Raw genomic sequence first — 19,051 nt, 5'->3', positions numbered from 1 at the left:
GGAGGACAAATGCGTCCTATCACGTTTCCGACTTTCATAAAGGTCGGATTGTAGCCTAGCGCGATTGCGGTTTATCGTATCACGACATTGCTGCTCGCGTTGGTCGAGATCCAATGACTGTTAGCACAATATGGAATCGGTGGGTTCAGGAGGGTAATACGGAAAGCCGTGCTGGATCCCAATGGCCTCGTACCACTAGCAGTCGAGATGACAGGCATCTTATCCGCATGGCTGTAACGGATCGTGCAGTCACGTCTCGATCCCTGAGTCAACAGATGGGGACATTTGCAAGCCAATCATCTGCACGAACAGTTCGACGGCGTTTGCAGCAGCATGGACTATCAGCTCGGAGACCATGGCTGCGGTTACCCTTGACGCAGCATCACAGACAGGAGGGTCTGCGATGGTGTACTCAACGACGAACCTGGGTGCACGAATAGCAAAATGTCATTTGTTCGGATGAATCCATGTTCTCTTTACTACAGCATCATGATGGTCGCATCCGTGTTTGGCGACATCGCGGTGAACGCACATTGGAAGCGTGTATTCGTCATCGCCATACTGGCGTATCACCCGGCGTGATGGTTTGGGGTGCCATTGGTCATACGTCTCTGTCACCTCTTGTTCGCATGGACGGCACTTTGAACAGTCGACGTTACGTTCCAGATGTGTTACGACCCGTGGCTCTACCCTTCATTCGATCCCTGCGAAACCCTACATTTCAGTAGGATAAAGCACGACCGCATGTTGCAGGTCCTGTACGGGCTTTTCTGGATACCTGGCCGGCACATTCTTTAGCTCTCTCACCAATTGAAAACGTCTGGTCAATGGTGGCCGAGCAACTGGCTCGTCACAATACGCCAGTCACTACTCTTGATGAACTGTGGTATCGTGTTGAAACTGCATGGGCGGCTGTACCTGTACACGCCATCCAAGCTCTGTTTGACTCAATGCCCAGGCGTATCAAGGCCGTTATTACGGCCAGAGATGGTTGTTCTGGGTTCTGATATCTCAGGATTTATGCACCCAAATTGCGAGAAATGTAATGACATGTCAGTTCTAGTGTAATATATTTGTCCAATGAATACCCGTTTATCATCTGAATTTCTTCTTGGAGTTGCAATTTTAATGGCCAGTAGTGTATAAGCTTTTAATTCAATGCAGTCAGAAGGTATAGCCATTTAGATCACATATTTTGATACTCGCAAACTTATTCACCAAAACTTATGTTGTACTTCCCGTTGGACTAGAAACATTAACTTTGGCAATAGACGAGTTTTTACAGAGGAAGTAAAGGAAAAAGTATCAGAAAATTGTTAATTTTTAATTATATCACATGAAAAATATTTCTTTTGTCATTTGTTACCCGACTTCAGACGTAAAATATTCTCGAAAGTCTTTGAATTCCCGAGACCGATACCTTGCCAGTATCAATGCCTATAACAGGCAAAAATCGTCAAGATTTTCGATTCCCGGGATGGATGAACTCTTTGCGGAGTATAAATGTAGATGTAGACCAGAGCCAAACTTCCATATGTCGTCGTTCCTTTATCACAACCTGTACTCGTACGCTTATTATGTACTCCCGTACTGTGAGGACATTTTAATTGCAAGTCCCTGCCTTCTGTCACCGGATACATACAATATTGCAGTGCCTGTGTTACGGAAAACGAGACAATGTTTCTTCGGAGATGCATGCGCTTCAAAAAGGCGATGGATGCAGTTCCGCACTCCTGCCTAAAAAGCAAAATACGAGCGTCTGGAATATAATATTAACTCTGAGATTAGATTGAAGAGTTTTTTTGCACGTAGAACACGGCATAGCATTCTTAATAGACAGGTATCTCCAGATGCAAAGTAAGTGTTACAGGACTAGTACCGATCCTAACATGTATTACCTGATTCCACTTGTTCGACTCTTAAATTTTATCAGGATCATACTCTAACACTCCGCTCCCTGACGCCTAGCAGTGATCCTACTGAACCCTCGTGGCTCTCTGTTATGTTTTAAATGTCTTAATGTTTGCACACAACTCAAAGCCTTGTACAATTTTTTTCATATAAGCATTCAACTCGCCAGTATCGTATGAGCCAGAAGGTGTTTCGGATGCACCGTGAGACTGTTCGTAGTTTATGTTGTTATGCATGCACCCAACGTGCACTCTACGGCATCATAGGTAACATGTGAAAAAGTTGCACTCTACAACATTATAACTAATACATAAATACCTGCTAAGGATCGTCGTTTGGTGCATGGATGTACAGTTGGCATTCAGTTTATACAAATATAATGTGCATGGTGCAATGACCCGTTATTGTATAATTACACGGTTCCCGGTCGCTGGAAGAAGTCACATATTACATCTAGAAGTATGCCTTTTTGCCTTTTCTGCCTGAGAATTATTCACCGTCTCTGCAAAGGCTGCCCAATGTTTTGTCTTTCTTATTGAGTTAAATAGTACTGCAGCTTTAGTTAACGTATTATTAGGCACACGTTAGCCAAGATCTTTCCACTTCAGTCTGTATTTTGCAATTATAACTGTGATGGGTTCAACACTTCTAGTCTAATATAGGCGTTTCTTTTGTGGCCGAGTAATGAATATCCAGCTAGGAAGAGGATTTTAGTAATAAGATGATCGATTCGCCGTAACTGATCAGATGTTAAGACAATATTCGCTACCATACAGCAGCACAGAAACTTCCTAAAGTTCAATTAATGCTCGTTTCTTTCCATACATTACGTTTTAATGAATTTGCATGATTGCACAGAAATGTCTGAATCTGGCCAATTTTAAGTCTACGTCACTGGACTTGGTAAATTCAGAATTGCAGCCTGTCCGCAGCTGATGGTCTAGAGGCTAGCTCTGCTGCCTCTAGATTTAGGGGCTCCCGGGTTCGATTCCCGGCCGGGTCGGGAATTTTCTCTGCCCAGGGACTGGGTGTTTGTGTTGTCCTCACCATCACCCGTGACAGTGGCTAAATTGGAGTGTATAAAAATTGGACTTGTAAAAATTGAGACACTGTACGGGTGCTGCTGACCGCGCAATTGAGGGCCCCACAAACCAAACATCAAAATTGCAACCTAGATACTTAGTCACTTGTTCAATTATTCGTGGATCAATAATTTTGGCTCTTGAGAGCTGAAATTCTTGGGACTATCCACATGGAATGATTTAAAGTGGAACGACCACTTCTCAGTAATCTTAGGAAAGGCGGATGCCGACCAGATTCATTGGAATAATTCCCTGGAAGTGTAGTGCAATCATGTACCAGAGTACGAAACCTTAGTTCGCCTGGAGGAGCTGACTAGTACCCACTGTGGTGCTTTAACATCCTCTCACTATGACTATTAGACCTCGAAAGAGGGTTCTCGGGCAGCTGGATTCATAATAATGGGAGGAGGTGGGGAGATCTTATTTCCCATTGGTCTAGCCTTCCCATTGGTCCAGGAAGGGGGGAGAGGGTTTGGGAAGGATTGGCCATGAAGTGACGCCCAAATGTGTGACCTAGCACTGGAAGTCTTCATCAGTGACCTTGAGAAGATCGTTGTCTGTGCCAGAAATGGCACTGATAACCTACTTATGCCTGTCACGTGACCAACTTTTAGTTCGTTGTTTCTTCGTTTTATAACATGCCTGACTGTCGGTGACTGAAAACCGAGCAGAATTCTAATCAAATAAGGATGTTTCTTTAAATTTTATATACAAACACCATAATTGTCTTTCTGAAATTCGGCATCCTGTTCTCACTAACAATCAAGCGGTACTGTGTCATGATCAAGCTAATGAATGAGTTGCTGAAAGCAAATCTTTTCAGTGAAAGTGCCGTACTGATAGACTGGTATTTAGAAAGTACATCGCACAGAGCTGGTTAAAATGGAAAGAGAATGGAGAAACTCTCCAAAGCTGATCTGGTTTAAAAGAAATGTTATTCTAGGAACGTAGATTAATTTTGTTTTCTTTAATATTTTTGTTCATGTTTATGTAACAGCATTAATAGCGTGCCCCTGGTCAATCCTACCATAAAACTCACCTACTGCAGATAATTTTTCAATATAACCACGAGATACTGAACTAGACTTACAATTAGGTATCGCTCGATACTTTCCCTGTGTAAAGAATAGCAATATGGTAAAATAGAGGGTTGGGTTGTTTGGGGAAGGAGACCAGACAGCGAGGTCATCGGTCTCATTGGATTGGGGAAGGATAGGGAAGGAAGTCGGCCGTGCCCATTCAAAGGAACCATCCTGGCATTTGCCTGGAACGATTTAGGGAAATCACGGAAAACCTAAATCAGGATGGCCGGACGCGGGATTGAAACGTCGTCCTCCCGAATGCGAGTGAAGTGTCTAACCACTACGCCACCTCGCTAGGTGGTAAAATAGACTTATAGCGTGTTCTTGAAGCTCAAACTATGCCCATAGCAACAGGTATTTACTCTAATTTACTCTACACGAGACTCATTAGGGCCGTCAAACCAAAATCACAAATGGCAAACCCTATAATAATGTACGAAACTGTACATTGTTACACATCAAGACGTCGCCTTATTGTGTAGCATTCCGAGCATGGAAATGTTTTCTCCAAAAACGTTTAAACTGTGTTCCTGTAAAACGAGCAGTATCGCGTCAGTTACCTCACACACGCAGTAGAGTATGGAATATATTAAAAATACGAAAGACAAAGTTTAATGTTCCGTCGACAACTAGATCATTAGCGATGAGACACAAAATCTGATAGGGAAAGTGATTTTCCCAGAAATCGTCCTAGTATTTGCCTTACGGATTCATGGAAAACAACATAAAACTGAAATCTAGGTGGCTAGATAGGGATTCCAGCCGCCGTCCTGCGGAGTAAATAATGGGACACCCACGAGAGCAAATTGAGCCATTCCAAGAAAAACTTTAGCAATATGCAAAAGACGGTTTTCCCATTAACTGGATGCGTCATGAACATCATTTTCGTTCTCGGAACAGAAAAGAGTAAGGTGCATACTCACTGTAGTAAAGAAGATGAGAGGGCGTTTTTGTCCATGCGTCACTAATTCCCCAGACGTTACAACATCGGCAAGACACGGTCCGCCGATGTCAGCAGGTGTCAACATAACACAATGGCCCGTGGCCAAGTGTTCCTCGCGTCCCGGGCATTCCCGTTAGCTTTCAAAGCCGTGGTCGTTTTTTCCTGGACAGTTGTCAGCAGCCAACGTCACCAATCACGTGTAGATCGTGACGTAACCGTTGTCATGAGAGATTCTGAACCTGTCTCGTCATACTTCGATTCCTCGTCCATCTCCACGTTACAGTTCACCTACAGGTATAGCCACGACGAAAATTCTACAACTCACAGTCTGGTGATACGACACCTTCCGCACTCTCGCGTAAAACAGCGAAGTCGAGAATCGAAAAAATAATAATTATTGGGATATTGTTGTTGTGCTTTAGCCGCTGGTTTTGGCGTAGAATTCCGTGTACTTTAATCTGAAATGAAATGGAAAGGACTGTTAGCACATAGTGCCTTCCGCCCCGCCCATGTAACGTAAGACTATTGTGTTAGTGTCATGTCACTCCATTAGGAAATTACGCCACCTAAGGTAGCGTATCACCTCACGGTACATTAGCTACCTGTCGTTATTGGGGCACTTAAGATATGAAATGCTAGAAGCAAAAATGGTACTTTACATGACGCCATTTTCATGAATATGCTCATTCTGTTGATTAAAATGTGATGCTTGTTTTGGGTATAATCCTGAAACTAAGTAGATTGATCAGCTCTTGCCTTGCCGTGGCCTAAAATTTTTGGCGGTTTGTGGAATACGCTTCCATATTTCCTGTGGCAATAATACCTGTACTATTAGGAGGCCAGTCAATTATTAATTTCTCCCAAAGGTAATCTAAGCCGCCTATAGCTATGTCAATGAATGAAACATGTGAAAATTTACTCATATGTTCTCTGTTTAGCCTCTGATTCTGCTATCTACACTATGTGACCAAAAGTATCCGGACACCCCCAAAAACAAACGTTTTTCATCTTAGGTGCATTGTGCAGCCACCTACTGCCAGGTACTCTGTATCAGCGACCTCAGTAGTCTTAAGACATCGTGAGAGCAGAATGTGCTGCTGTGCAGCACTCACGGACTTCGAATGTGGTCAGGTGATTGGGTGTCACTGTGTCATACTTCTGTAGCAGTGGAAAAACGTTGTGTGGAGTGACAAATCACGATATACAATGTGACGATCCGATGGCAGGGTATGGGTATGGCGAATGCCTGGTGAACGTCACTTGGCAGCGTGTGTAGTGTCAAGAGTAAAATTCGAAGGAGATGGTGGTGGTGGTGGTGGTGGTGGTGGTGGTGGTGGTGGTGGTGGTGGTTGTGGTGGTTTTTTATTGAGGGGGCTTGTACACGTTTTTGTGTGGCACTATCACAATATACCTACAACGATGTTTTAAGCACTTTCTTGCTTCCTACTGTTGAAGAGCAATTCGGGGATGGCGATTGCATCTTTCAACACGATCTAGCAGCTGTTCATAATGCACGGTCTGTGTCTGAGTGATTACATGACAATAACATTCCTGTAATGGACTGGCCTGAACAAAGTCCTTACCTGAATCCTATAGAACACCTTTGGGATGTTTTGGAACACACACTTCGTGCCAGGCCTCTCTGACCGACATCGATACCTCTTTTCAGTGCAGCACTCCGTGAGGGATGGGCTGCCATTCCCCAAGAAAACTTCCAGCACCTTATTGAACGTATGCCTGCGAGAGTGGAAGCTGTCATCAAGGCTAAGGGTGGGCCAACACCATATCGAATTCCAGCGTTACCGATGGAGAGCGTCACGAACTTAAGTAATTTTCAGCCAGGTGTCCAGATACTTTGGATCACATAGTGTACTTGCCTTCCAGTGCTTGAGAATTACGGTTAAATAGTTTTTATTAATTTGTACAGATATACACTGTTCAGTCACAATGTGACCACCTGTCAAAAGCCTGAATAACCATCTTTTGCGGCGCGGGCTCTTGCGAGACATGCAAGAGTAGAGTCAGTGAGGTTCTGGAAGATACCGACAGGGATGAGACTAACGTCGACTTCAGTACTGTAGGTTTCTCGGTTGAAGATCCATGGCACGAGCAGCGCAATTGAGGTGGTCCCACTGAATCTCAATTGGGTTTAAATCCGGGGAGCTTGGTAGCGAGGGTAGTAGGGTAAATTCACGCTGGAGTTCTTCGAAACGTGCACGTACAATGTGAGCAGCGTGGCACGCTGCATTGTGCTGGTGGTAGATGCCATCGTACCGACGAGAAACGAACTGCATGTAGGGTTGGTTGGTTGGGGTTGAAGGGACCAAACAGCAAGGTCATCAGTCCTTTGTTTCAAATGTGGTCCATTCCGATAGTGTAACATCTCAGAAAAGTCAGAACGATAAAAGGGAAAAGGCTAAATAATGTAAATGGGCAGTCATGTTGTCAATGGTAAAAACAAAATGAGCTAAGTCAGCAAGAGAGCGAACCTAATGCTATGCTAGAGGCAGGAAATATCCCACCTCTAAAGCAGCAGAGGCAAGACCACCTGCGACTTAAAAGAATGTAGAAGTGCGTACGGGAAAAGGAGACCAACCAATCCCAAAAAAAAGAGAAAACAGAGTAAAACGGGAAGATGAGAGGATCTCGGCCAGGGACGGGAGTCTGGAATCTTACAGTGGGAGATGCCCCAACACCAGAGAGATATTCACAACCACCACCACCACCACCACCACCACCACCACCACCACCACCACCACCACCAATTATGCCTTTCAGCGTTCAGTCTGTAGTATAGCCCCTTATAAAACTCCTCCACGATCCCCTATTCAGTGCTAACATTGGTGCCTCTTCTGGTGTTAAGCCTATTACTTCAAAATCATTCTTAACCGAATCCAGGTAACTTCTCCTTGGTGTGCCCCGAATCATCCTATCCTCTACTGCTGAACCCATGAGTCTCTTGGGTAACCTTGCTTTTCCCATGCGTGTAACACGACCCCACCATCTAAGCCTGTTCGTCCTGACTGCTACATCTATAGAGTTCATTCCCAGTTTTTCTTTTATTTCCTCATTGTGCGCACCCTCCTGCCAATGTTCCAATCTACTAGTACCTGCACCCATCCTAGCTGCTTTCATATCCGTAACATCAACCTTGTTGATAAGGTAACCTGAATCCACCCAGTTTTCGCTCCCATACAACAAAGTTGGCCGAAAGATAGAACGGTGCACAGATAACTTAGTCTTGGTACTGACTTCCTTCTTGCAGAAGAGAGTAGATCGTAGCTGAGCGCTCACTGCATTAGCTTTGCTACACCTCGCTTCCAGTTCTTTCACTATGTTGCCATCCTGTGAGAATATGCATCCTAAGTACTTGAAACCGTCTTCCTGTTCTAACTTTGTTCCTCCTATTTGGCACTCAATCCGTTTATATTTCTTTCCCACTGACATTACTTTCGTTTTGGAGATGCTTATCTTCATATCATAGTCAATTCCTTTTCCAATGGCTAATTGACTACATTCAACTAACTGGTACCTATCTGAGATCGCTGTTATGCACTTGCGCCTGATTTCCGTATCATGAAGTTTCTCCACTCTTATCCTCCTACATATGGACCTCACCTCCTGCACTTTCGGCCTCACAATCCCAATTTCACTGCAGATTAAATAATGATCAGTGTCAAAAAATCCCCTGCATACATGTGTGTCCCTCATAGTCTTCCTGAATTCCTGATCTGTTGTTATATAGTCAGTGACAGATCTGGTTCCCCTGCCTTCCCAAGTACACCGGTGAATGTTCTTATGTTTAAAAAAGGAATTTGTGATTACTAAGCCCATACTGGCACTGGCACAGAAATCCAAGAGTTGTTTCCCGTTCCTATTGGCCTCCATATCCTCTCCAAATTTACCCATAACCTTTTCATACCCTTCTGTTCGATTTCCAATCCTGGCGTTAAAATCACTCATGAGCAAAACACTGTCTGTGTCCTTTACTCTAACAATTACATCACTGAGTGGCTCATAAAAACTATCCATCTTATCTTGATCTGTCTCTTCACAATGCGAATATACTGACAATCCTAATTTTCTTGCTAGACACTGTCAAATCTATCCACATCAGTCGTTCGTTTATATACCTTATTGCAACTACGCTGGGTTCCATTTCTTTCCTGATGTAAAGCCCTACACCCCATTGTGCAATTCCTGCTTTGACTCCTGACAGGTAGACCTTGTATTCTCCCACTTCCTCTTCTTTCTCACCCCTTACCCGAATGTCACTAACAGCTAAAACGTCCAGCCCCATCTTATCTTAAAACTGAGAATGAAAACCACTGTCCCGGAGGAAACCGAGAACCTTGTCGACCATTTGGGAATCGTCAGCCAACATCAAGGTTAAGTGCGGGGGGAGTCTGTGCTGAGAACGCATAGCCAAAAGAAAGGGGCATTCAACCAAAATGTGGGCTACTGACTGGAAATCTCCACAACCACGAAGTAGGGGTGGCTGATCGCGCAAAAGAAAACCATGGGTCAGCCTGGTATGGCCAATACGGAGACGACACAGTGTGGCGAGTCCTTTCGGGAGAGGCGAAGGAAGAACGCCACAGGCCTGGTGTCACCTTAATCGCACGACGTTTATTCGAGAGGCAAGCAGCCTTCCAAGAGTTGGCCCATGATTGTGCGAAGTGGGATTTGATGTGAAGCCGTAAATCCGCTGCAGGAGGGGTTACAAAAAACGGGAGGTAAGTGACTGCTCCCCCAGCCAAACGATCAGCGAGCCGGGATACCCACATGGCCAGGGACCCAAAGGAAGTCAATGGAACAAGCAGCACGGTCAATATCAGCGAGATGGTCACGGATGGCAGAGACCAAGGGATGGCGCGAAAAACACCGGTCAATAGCCGGCATGTAGGGGTGGTCATGGCCCCAAAGGAAAGATGCCTACTTACACTGATCCACCGTGCCTTCCCGAATGACGAGGTCTCCGAGCCAATGCGCTACAGCCTGGACACCTTCGACAACTGATGCCAGGTGTTTGCTTTTCACGCCATACATGCGGCCATTTGCCCAATGGAGCATAAAACGTGGTCCATCTGAAAAGGTCACCTGTCGCCATTCAATGGACGTCCTGTTGTGGCACTTGTGTGCAAATTGCAGCCTTCGTCACCGATGAACGGCAGTCAGCTTGGATGCGTGAACCAAGCACTTGCTGCAGAGGCTAATATGCAGCAACGTACGCTAAACGGTCGCTGAGGGGACACTGTTGGTAGTCTCTTGGTTCCTCTGGGCGGTCAGTTATTCAGCAGCTGCACATCTATTCGCCGTACGCATCTCCGAAGCCTTAAGTCACCCTTGTCATCTATCGTCCGTGGTACGCCACAATTGCCTTGGCATCAGTTTTCGATAGCACCGTTTAGTCATGCACGGCGTGCTTTAACCGCGGCGGCACGCCAACAGTTTACAAACTTAGCCGGTTCGCTAATGCTTTCATCCTCGGCCAATGATCATGTCCGTTTAAAGTCAGATAAATTGCTCCGTTTCAGCATTACAACTGTACTGTTTTCGACACGCTATGTATTCCCTTCACTGCTAGCGGTTCCACCTTCCGTCTTTGAGTGGTTATTGCATGTCGACATCTAACACTGGCATTTAACACTGGCATTTAACTTGATCGGACCTTCTAATATTAACATTCACACGAATCAACACGTGCAGGCGACAAGGTGTTGGCATCCGTACGTCGCACAGATAGTAGAGGGTAGCGATGATAGGGCTCGAACTGTCTAACACGGAGTTCCGTAGCAGTGACTCCTCTGCGTTTTTGTATGTTTGCCAAAGACATCGTTAATCACCTCTGCTGCGCGCAGGGGATCATCTAGACTCAAAAGCACTCCGTCATCAGGCCACAAGTGGCCCATCGGGACCATCCGACCGCCGTGTCATCCTCAGATGAGGATGTGGATAGGAAGGGCATGTGGTCAGCACACCGGTTGTTACGGTGGTTTTCTTTGATCGGAGCCGCTACTATTCGGTCGAGTAGCCCCTCAATTAGCATCACGAGGCTGAGTGCACCCCGAAAAATGGCAACAGCACATGGCGGCCCAGATGGTCACCCATCCAAGTGCCAGGCATGCCCGAAAGAGCTTAACCTCGGTGATCTGACGGGAACCGGTGTATCCACTGCGGCAAGGCCGTTGCCATCTATACTCAACGACTGATCAATTGGCACGTTGTTCTTACACCAGGTCGATGGTCTTTTGCAGATACGTCGTCATCCAAGCACGTGGCTACTCGAAACACGGACCGCGCCACGGACGCAGAATGGTGGGAAAGCTGTGGACTACATGAATATTATTGCCACCAGCATACCTTCAAGCTTCATGTTCTTCTCGACGGCGATTGGCTCTTCCAGCAGAAAAACTGTTTGTGTCAAGGCCATAGTCGTGCTACAGTGATTTGAGGAACATGGCGGTAAATTCACGTTCGATTCTTTGCCACCAGATTAGTCTGATCCGAACCTACAAACCACCGGGTCGTAATTTAGAGGAACTACGTGATCTATGCGTAGACATCTGGTGTTTCAACTCCAGAAATATACCAAGGGCTTGTGTGATCCATGTCACGCAGAATCGCTGATTTATTGCGTTCCACTCTGTCAATAAATTTTAAATTAAACGTCTATGAAGCATCCGACCAGTTCTTCTATATGAATGTAGTCTCTGGAGTACCACAGAAGTAATACCTGAATAGACTGGTGTTTTAAAGAAACGTCCTTTGTGGAAGCTATGGACCCTTTGTTGAGGCAGAAACTGCAGAATAGATAATCCGTCCTAACGTTAAACTCTACACTATGTACTTTGAGCAGAATATCGTGTGTGTAATGAAAATACATCATCCGTGGTAGGTAGGTAACGTTTTCCGTACGCCAGGAAGCCTGTGGCCAAACATAATGTTAAATATATGAAGACAGTAACTATTCTCGAAAGAACAGATACTGTTGATGACCGTGCAGCTTTTCCCTTGAGTTAGTCATTTATAATGTTAAATGCCAAAATGACTAAAATCAATCTGTGGGAAGATCCTGGGCACAGACAGACTGTATTTTGAAAGATGTAACTTACAGAAAGTAACCCTACTGAAACGATGGCAATGAAGAGCAGCGGACAGAGTTGTATGTGACCCCTCACAGAAGTATGACGTCCAGTGTGCCTGCTCACAGCAAGTAACCAATTTTTATTTCCTATTTTCACTACTGATCTTTTTAGAACACACACATTTTTGGTGCCTAACAACGATGATTCACACAGAGTTCTATCTGTGGCAGTGCGGTAGCGACAGGGATTGGTAAGTAACTTAACATGAACAAATGTGTCGAACTGTGAGTACATAGAAAGAACCTTTATTATAAGATTACACAATTGTAGAAAAACAACTGCAAGAAACTACTTCCATAAAGTATCTAGGAGTATGTGCACGGGGCGATTTGAAATGGAACGATCACATAAAATTAATCGCGAGTAAGGCAGAAGCCAGATACATTCACTGGAAGAACCTTCAGGAAATTTAGTTCATCAACAAAGGAAGCTTACGAAACAATCGTTCGACCAATGCTTAAATACTGCTCTTGTCAATATGGGATCCATACCAGGTAAGACTGACAGAGAAAACAGAAAAGATCCAGAGAAGAGCAGCGCGTTTCTTTACAGGTCCACTTAGTAAATGCGTTGTGTCACAGAGACTCTGTAAGAGTAGCGTTCTGCATCACGGCGTGGTCTACTGTAAAGAGTTCGAGGAGTTTACGTTCCTTGAAAAATCAACTAATAAATTGCTTTTTCCTACGTATATTCGCCGAAAGACCGTCAGGATAAAATTAGAGAGAATGGAGCCCACACGGAGGTTTACCAGTAACCGCCGTTATAACGGACCGCGCGCGACTCCAACGAGAAAAGGGCAAGAGTGGTACACAACTTTTGTCAGTGAAGCTAAAACAGCTTTAAAGGGGGGAGAGATTCTCGGTTGCTAAATATGGCCTTTATTCCAGGAAGAATTTAGAAACACACTATGGTCTTAAGTTTTTCTATTGTGTTGATCTTTATCGTTATCGCCTGTTCCATCGCATTTCTCAACAATAAAGAAAAATTTAAGTAAATTTACTTTGTCCAGTGGGTTAATTCGTAGCGTGCTAGTCAACAGTCACGCATTGTCTATTAAGGCTTTAATTAAACTTATTTGTATAGATCGCCAGTTTATGAACTGATATTACCGGTTTCCAAAGTGACAAAGAACATGCCGTAAAATATTGTTATATAATTTAACGCGACACATATCGTACATTCTGGTAGTGAGGCATAAAACTACTGGGTGTTTCGTGATGCTACTATTTAACAAACAAAGATACTTGCATTTGCAAGGAGGGTGCCACTGTACGACCAATTACATAGAAAAAAATTATCGTATTTAAACAATATACAGTAAAATGTTGGCAAATTATCTTATGGTAGTATGAGAGTTCAACATCTGAAAATAATAAAATGTGCGGGGAGTATAAAAGCAGATAAAAAATTCTAATGAGCAGGTTGTACTCTGATAATTGAAGGTAATCCGTAGTAAATTGCGAAGTAATTTAAAAAATGAATGTAAGATACGAGGGATCAGTGTTGTATCATCAGAAAGTTCATTTCACGTCAGTAATTTAGGTGATAATGTAACAGAGACGTAAAATGCAGAATGGCCATGGGGGGCACGTTTTGCCATCGATGAGTTCATTGCAGCTACCAGGGGTATCTCTTACGGCGCGCTGTGACTTATCAATCGCCAACGTGCAGCGGGCGAGTGTAGAACGGCCCTTCTGCATAACATTGTATCACATTTTACCACATTTGGTTTTAATTTTATAAATTTTATTATGTAATTGCGTATACGGTGGCGCCCTCTCGCAAATATACGCCTCTTTGCATGTTGAATAGCAGCATCAAGAAACACACTGTGGTTCTGTAACTCAGAACTTAAATGTTCAATATATGACGTGTTACGCTTTGTAATGATATTTTACGGCATGTTCTATGTCACTATCTTTTCTTCTCGTGTTGCACTTATTGTAAGAAGATAAAACTTTTTATAAGCTATACTTTTCCATCTATTTTCCATCTGATGAATGCCAGCACATTCGAAACATAATATTCTATAATTCACAATCTAGATAAATAAAAATATATTAATAATTAAGATCACTGGTCCACATTCTTCATCATGTCAAACCTGTCAAACCAAAATACTAAGAATTGTCAGGAAACACACCTGTTCAAGCATATCTGAAAACCCTATCAGTTACACACACATCGCATTCGAAATAAGTTTGCCGAGACGCCAAACCCTCTTAATCTCTATAACCTGTATGTCTACTTCGATGAAATTGATCATAAGCAAGGAAATCTTACAGTCACTATCTCCGTTTTAATACACCGGCCTGCTGCAGTTTTTCATTGTTCTCCGAGGGATGTGTCCCCGCTTAGATATTCAGACTCATTGCCCACTGCTTTCTAATCTACGGCGAAGACGACGGAGAGTAACACGAAGAACCGCAAATTTTCCCGTTCTGGTAGCATTCTTTTGTTATACAGTTGAATCTGTAGCTCTTTTAGAGACTTTTCTGTGTTTCAGCTTGCTTCGCAACGGAGAGCATTTCCAGTACCTTATTTGGAAACTTGACTCTCCCCCACCCCCCTCCAGTTGTGTGGCTCAGCCGTTTCGTTCCTGCATAATCCACTTTACAAGAAAAGTTCCGAGTAGAATTTCAGAGTTTTTGTGGTGTTATAAAAACTCGCGATTTCTTATCAGATATGTCAGAAACGATCCTTTGTCCTGAGGTACTGCAGCTAAAAAATGCGATGGTTCTATAAAAACTCGAAAGTTTGTGACAAAAACAGCCTTTGTCATTTGATAAGGGCTATTTTTGTGTGAAAGCAGGGAACAATGCATCCTGTGTGTTCGTTATCGCCTTTGTAATACTTGTTGGATTGTTTCAGTCTACTCTCTGTCAAGTGACGGTTCAGTGTCTGTGGTTCTGTGATGGATTCCAAAGACAGTGTTCAGAGGCCTAAAAAGCGGAAACTTCGAGAAAGAAACAAAAATGTAATAACAAATAAGCTGATGGGCGAGCAACACATGAATTAGTAGGCAAAACTCTTCCCACCAGATGGCATAACGAAGTGACTTCTTTATTGTTTATAAAGATTTCTCCTTAAGTTCATGTACGAAGCAGAATCAATTCATTCAAGTACATGATGACTGGGAGACAGTCATTCTCTCTCCTCAAGAACGTCCAACACCTTTCCTCATCTCCCAAGCACACCAGTCAACGATATCCAACATTTAAGAAGCTGCTGACCACTACTTGAAACAGTGGAAAAAAGGTAAAATTGAAAGGGTAAAGAAGTATAAAATCAGTTCCGTGTATCTTTAATATAACAAACATCTGTTCTGTAAAAATTGGTCTATTATGAGGTTATATAGTTATTGCACCTGTGTAGTCATTCTACACTCCAGCTACATTTCCGACAAAAACACCCTATGTTAATGACGATAATTTGAAAAAATAAAAAATCTTGTTACACTGAAATGTAAGTTGGTACAATGTCAAAATTTAGACATTTCTAAGAAGCCGCATAAGATTGTAGTTGACAATTGTAAGTTTTTTTTTTTTTTTTTTTTTTTTTTTTTTTTTTAAGGGGTGTTGGAGTTAGGGTGTCAAACCGGCCGATTGGGAGTATATGGGTAGGCGTGACACTGCATTTTGGCACACTTTAGACCAAATAAAGCGTGTTACATGTCCTCGAACATACACGTTTTACATATCAAATTCTTCAAAAAGATGTGCGCTACAAACATTTTTGGTAATTCGACTTTTTAAAATTTGGCGTCCTATGTCAAACGCTCGAATGGAAGGAGAGCGAGGGAGCGCTAAGTTTTTGCCACGGTTCGGAAATACCGTAGATCCGGGGCGTGCACTGCCTTAGAGTTTAAAACAAATAGATTAACAGCTCGTACAAGGGCATGTAAGCCCCATTCGTGAATGGAATGGGAAGAAATCTCAGTTATGCCTAAACAAAAAAGCATATCCTTCGCCACACACTGAAGCGTCACACAAAGACGCGCATAATACAGACGCAGAGGAAAATACGAGTAGAAAAATGTGGTAGTGCGCCCATTAGTACAACGCTGAAATGTTACGATGGAGTCCACTTTTTCTCTTAAAGGGCAGCGCCAGCCACGTTGCTGCGAGTTGTGCAGCTCAGCTCGCACGGAGGCGCAACAGGTTTCTGACCAGCGAAGAGACTTAAAACACACGCTAAAGCTGGCTGGACAGCTGGCGACGCAACGTCCGACAAACAGGACAGCCATTTGTGTTACTAAGGGCTGCGTATGATGTAATGAGTATCCACAGGCAGTACTACACAGCCACTCCCTTTTACATTCACAAATGCAAAGCCTTTCCATTAGTGTCAGGCGTACGAATCTATTCGATCATCCCTGTGATAGTTCTGGGAAGTACAGTCATGGAAATGAGTATTCACACAGTACGTGGTGACCAACTACGATCGTGTGTTGGGATAGCAGATCACCCACAGTGCCGATACGAGTAAGTACGATGATGTAGCGTCAGACAACCATGTTCTTGGCAATCAAGCTTCCCGTATGCCATGTGTTGCACTCCGCACGGTGTACGACAGGGCAAAATGTATTCATACAGCGGACTACTTTCAACCAAACAAACGGCTGACGCAGCCCCGGAGTGCATGCCAGACTTGTGGCGGCCGTGCAGCAACAGCACGTCGGACGTGGGTACCGTGGAACAGCAGAATGGGCCGCGAGGGGATGGAAACGACCATTGAGGAACGAAACGTTGTCGCCCAATATCTTCACACAAGTCGTATGCCGAAATTGCGATCATAGGACGAAGCCGAGCGACTGTGTAATCTATCATTAAGCGATGTAAGGGCAGACTTTTAGTAATAAACAGTGAACGACCCGATCGTCCATAGAAGTTTACACCAAGAGAGACCAGAATGCTACTAAGAACCATCAAGAAAAACCCCTACAACAACAGCGTCGGCACTATCCCGTATCTGTAGATGACCACTTACGGAAGGACATCACTCCAAGGGCAGTTCCTACCACTCTCAGTCGCTGCGGCTACAGAGCCAGGGTCCCGAGACGGAAGCCCTACATCAACAAAACAGGAAGTGGCGGATGGAATTCGCGAAACAGCATGTACCCGAGACAGCAGACTTCTGGGATACAATGATGGTAGGATCTTGGTCTGGAGAAGACCAAATACAGACGTCGACCGAAACAGCATTCAACCCACGGTGAAGCACGGAGGTGGTGGAGTGATGGTATGGAGCTGTAGTCAGCCTCCGGTGTCGGGAAATTAGCGTTTGTGGAAGGTACCATGGATAGATTTGTGTATATGAACATTCTAAAACAGAACTTAGAACAGAGCGTTGAAGCCTTGGGTCTTCCTAGAAATTGTTACTTCCAACAGGGCAATGATCCCAAACATACGGCGCAAACTGTCCGGCTGTTGTTGCTCTACAACACTCCACACACTCTTAAAACACCAGCTCAGAGTCCGGACCTGAATCCCATCGAACACTTGTTGAGTGAGCTAGAAACACGAGTGAGAAAACACGACATCCGTAGTAAGGCCTCTTTGAAAGAGGCTCCCCTTCGAGGATGGGAAGGCATCACGTCGGAAACTGCAAGAAAATTGGTCCATCCCATGCCACGGAGATTGCGAGAAGTAATACATCGGAATGGTGTGCGTATGAAGTATTAAACATGTTCTGGCTTTGTTACAAGTGTCATTTTCTGTTGTATGAATACTTACTTCCCAGAGCAGTAGAGAACTTGGCAGACGTTTTTGTATTTTGTTTTGTAAAGGTTTGTTCATTCTCTTTATATACTAGCATAGCTGTATTGCCGACTTGCCAATGTGTATAGTGCATATCCAATTTGTGTTTTTGGTTTCGTATTGTCAATAAAGGCAGTTTACTTTTCCACGCTCTGTATGAATACTTATTTCCATTACTGTATGTGTGGGAGATACTAAGATGCCCTACAAATCTCCTACGAAGATATCTCTTAGAGTTTGAAAAATGACTCCTTATTTCGAGAATATATCTCTTTTAGAGTTTTAAATTTTCACTGGTTAAAACACCAATGAAAATTGAGGAAACTTTTAATGAGCAGTGTTATAATGCGTTACAGGTTTATAACTAATACACTTAAAATATGATTACAAATCTGATTTATTGACTTCTGACGTTCGTCCAATGCACTTGGAAGCCCAAAATACGAGGCGAGCGACAGACCTTCAAACTTTATTAGTCTGTCGCCGGCGCGAAATTAGTATGACAGTTTACATGTAAGGTGTGGTACTCGGTAAGTATGATTGTTCGATCGTTCGTCACGAACATTTGTTCTTAGACTACGCATGCTACTTAACTGTTGCCTGCAAGACAAAAACCGTTTTCCTAGGCCGGAATGGACAGAGTCCGGAAGTGTAGTCTAAGTCGCTTGAGGAACGATGACGCTGAGACAGGCAGTTTGTAGTTCTTCTCAAATAAGGGGCGACTACAGAGTTCTAAACGTCTCTGGATGTTCAAAGAATTTTTATATTGTATTTTCTCTTCTTCGAAGCCACTTCAAATAATATTAAGAAAGATATGCAAAGTGAATTTAAAAGGCACCCCAGGGTCCGTCCTGGCTCTCGCCGTTCTGTATAAATATCTACACAAAGCATAAAAAGCCATATGAAACTACAATAATTTGCAGCAAGTTTTGAACGATTTTGTGAACACCTGCAAAACAATATTGTCATAATACGGAATATAAGCTTGACAAAAACGTGTGTATTAATGTTTCACAAAACATTTTTTATGTTTCAAACAACAATGAAGCGCCGAAGAAAGTGGTATACGCATGCGTATTCAAATACAGAGATATGAGAACAGGCAGAATATGGCGCTGATGTCGGC

General features: G+C 43.7%; 1 protein-coding gene and 1 pseudogene across 1 annotated transcript in view; both read right to left on the bottom strand.

Annotated features, from left to right (window-relative positions):
• LOC126334771 (probable multidrug resistance-associated protein lethal(2)03659) overlaps positions 1 to 19,051 on the bottom strand; it is a 257,707-nt gene that overhangs the window by 221,777 nt on the left and 16,879 nt on the right. The gene's annotated exons all lie outside the window — the stretch shown is intronic.
• LOC126337181 (5S ribosomal RNA) lies at positions 11,094 to 11,211 on the bottom strand (annotated as a pseudogene).

Source organism: Schistocerca gregaria, chromosome 2 (genome assembly GCF_023897955.1).
Source record: "Schistocerca gregaria isolate iqSchGreg1 chromosome 2, iqSchGreg1.2, whole genome shotgun sequence".
NCBI classification, from domain to species: Eukaryota; Metazoa; Arthropoda; class Insecta; order Orthoptera; family Acrididae; genus Schistocerca; species Schistocerca gregaria.
This window is presented reverse-complemented; position numbering and strand designations above follow the sequence as displayed.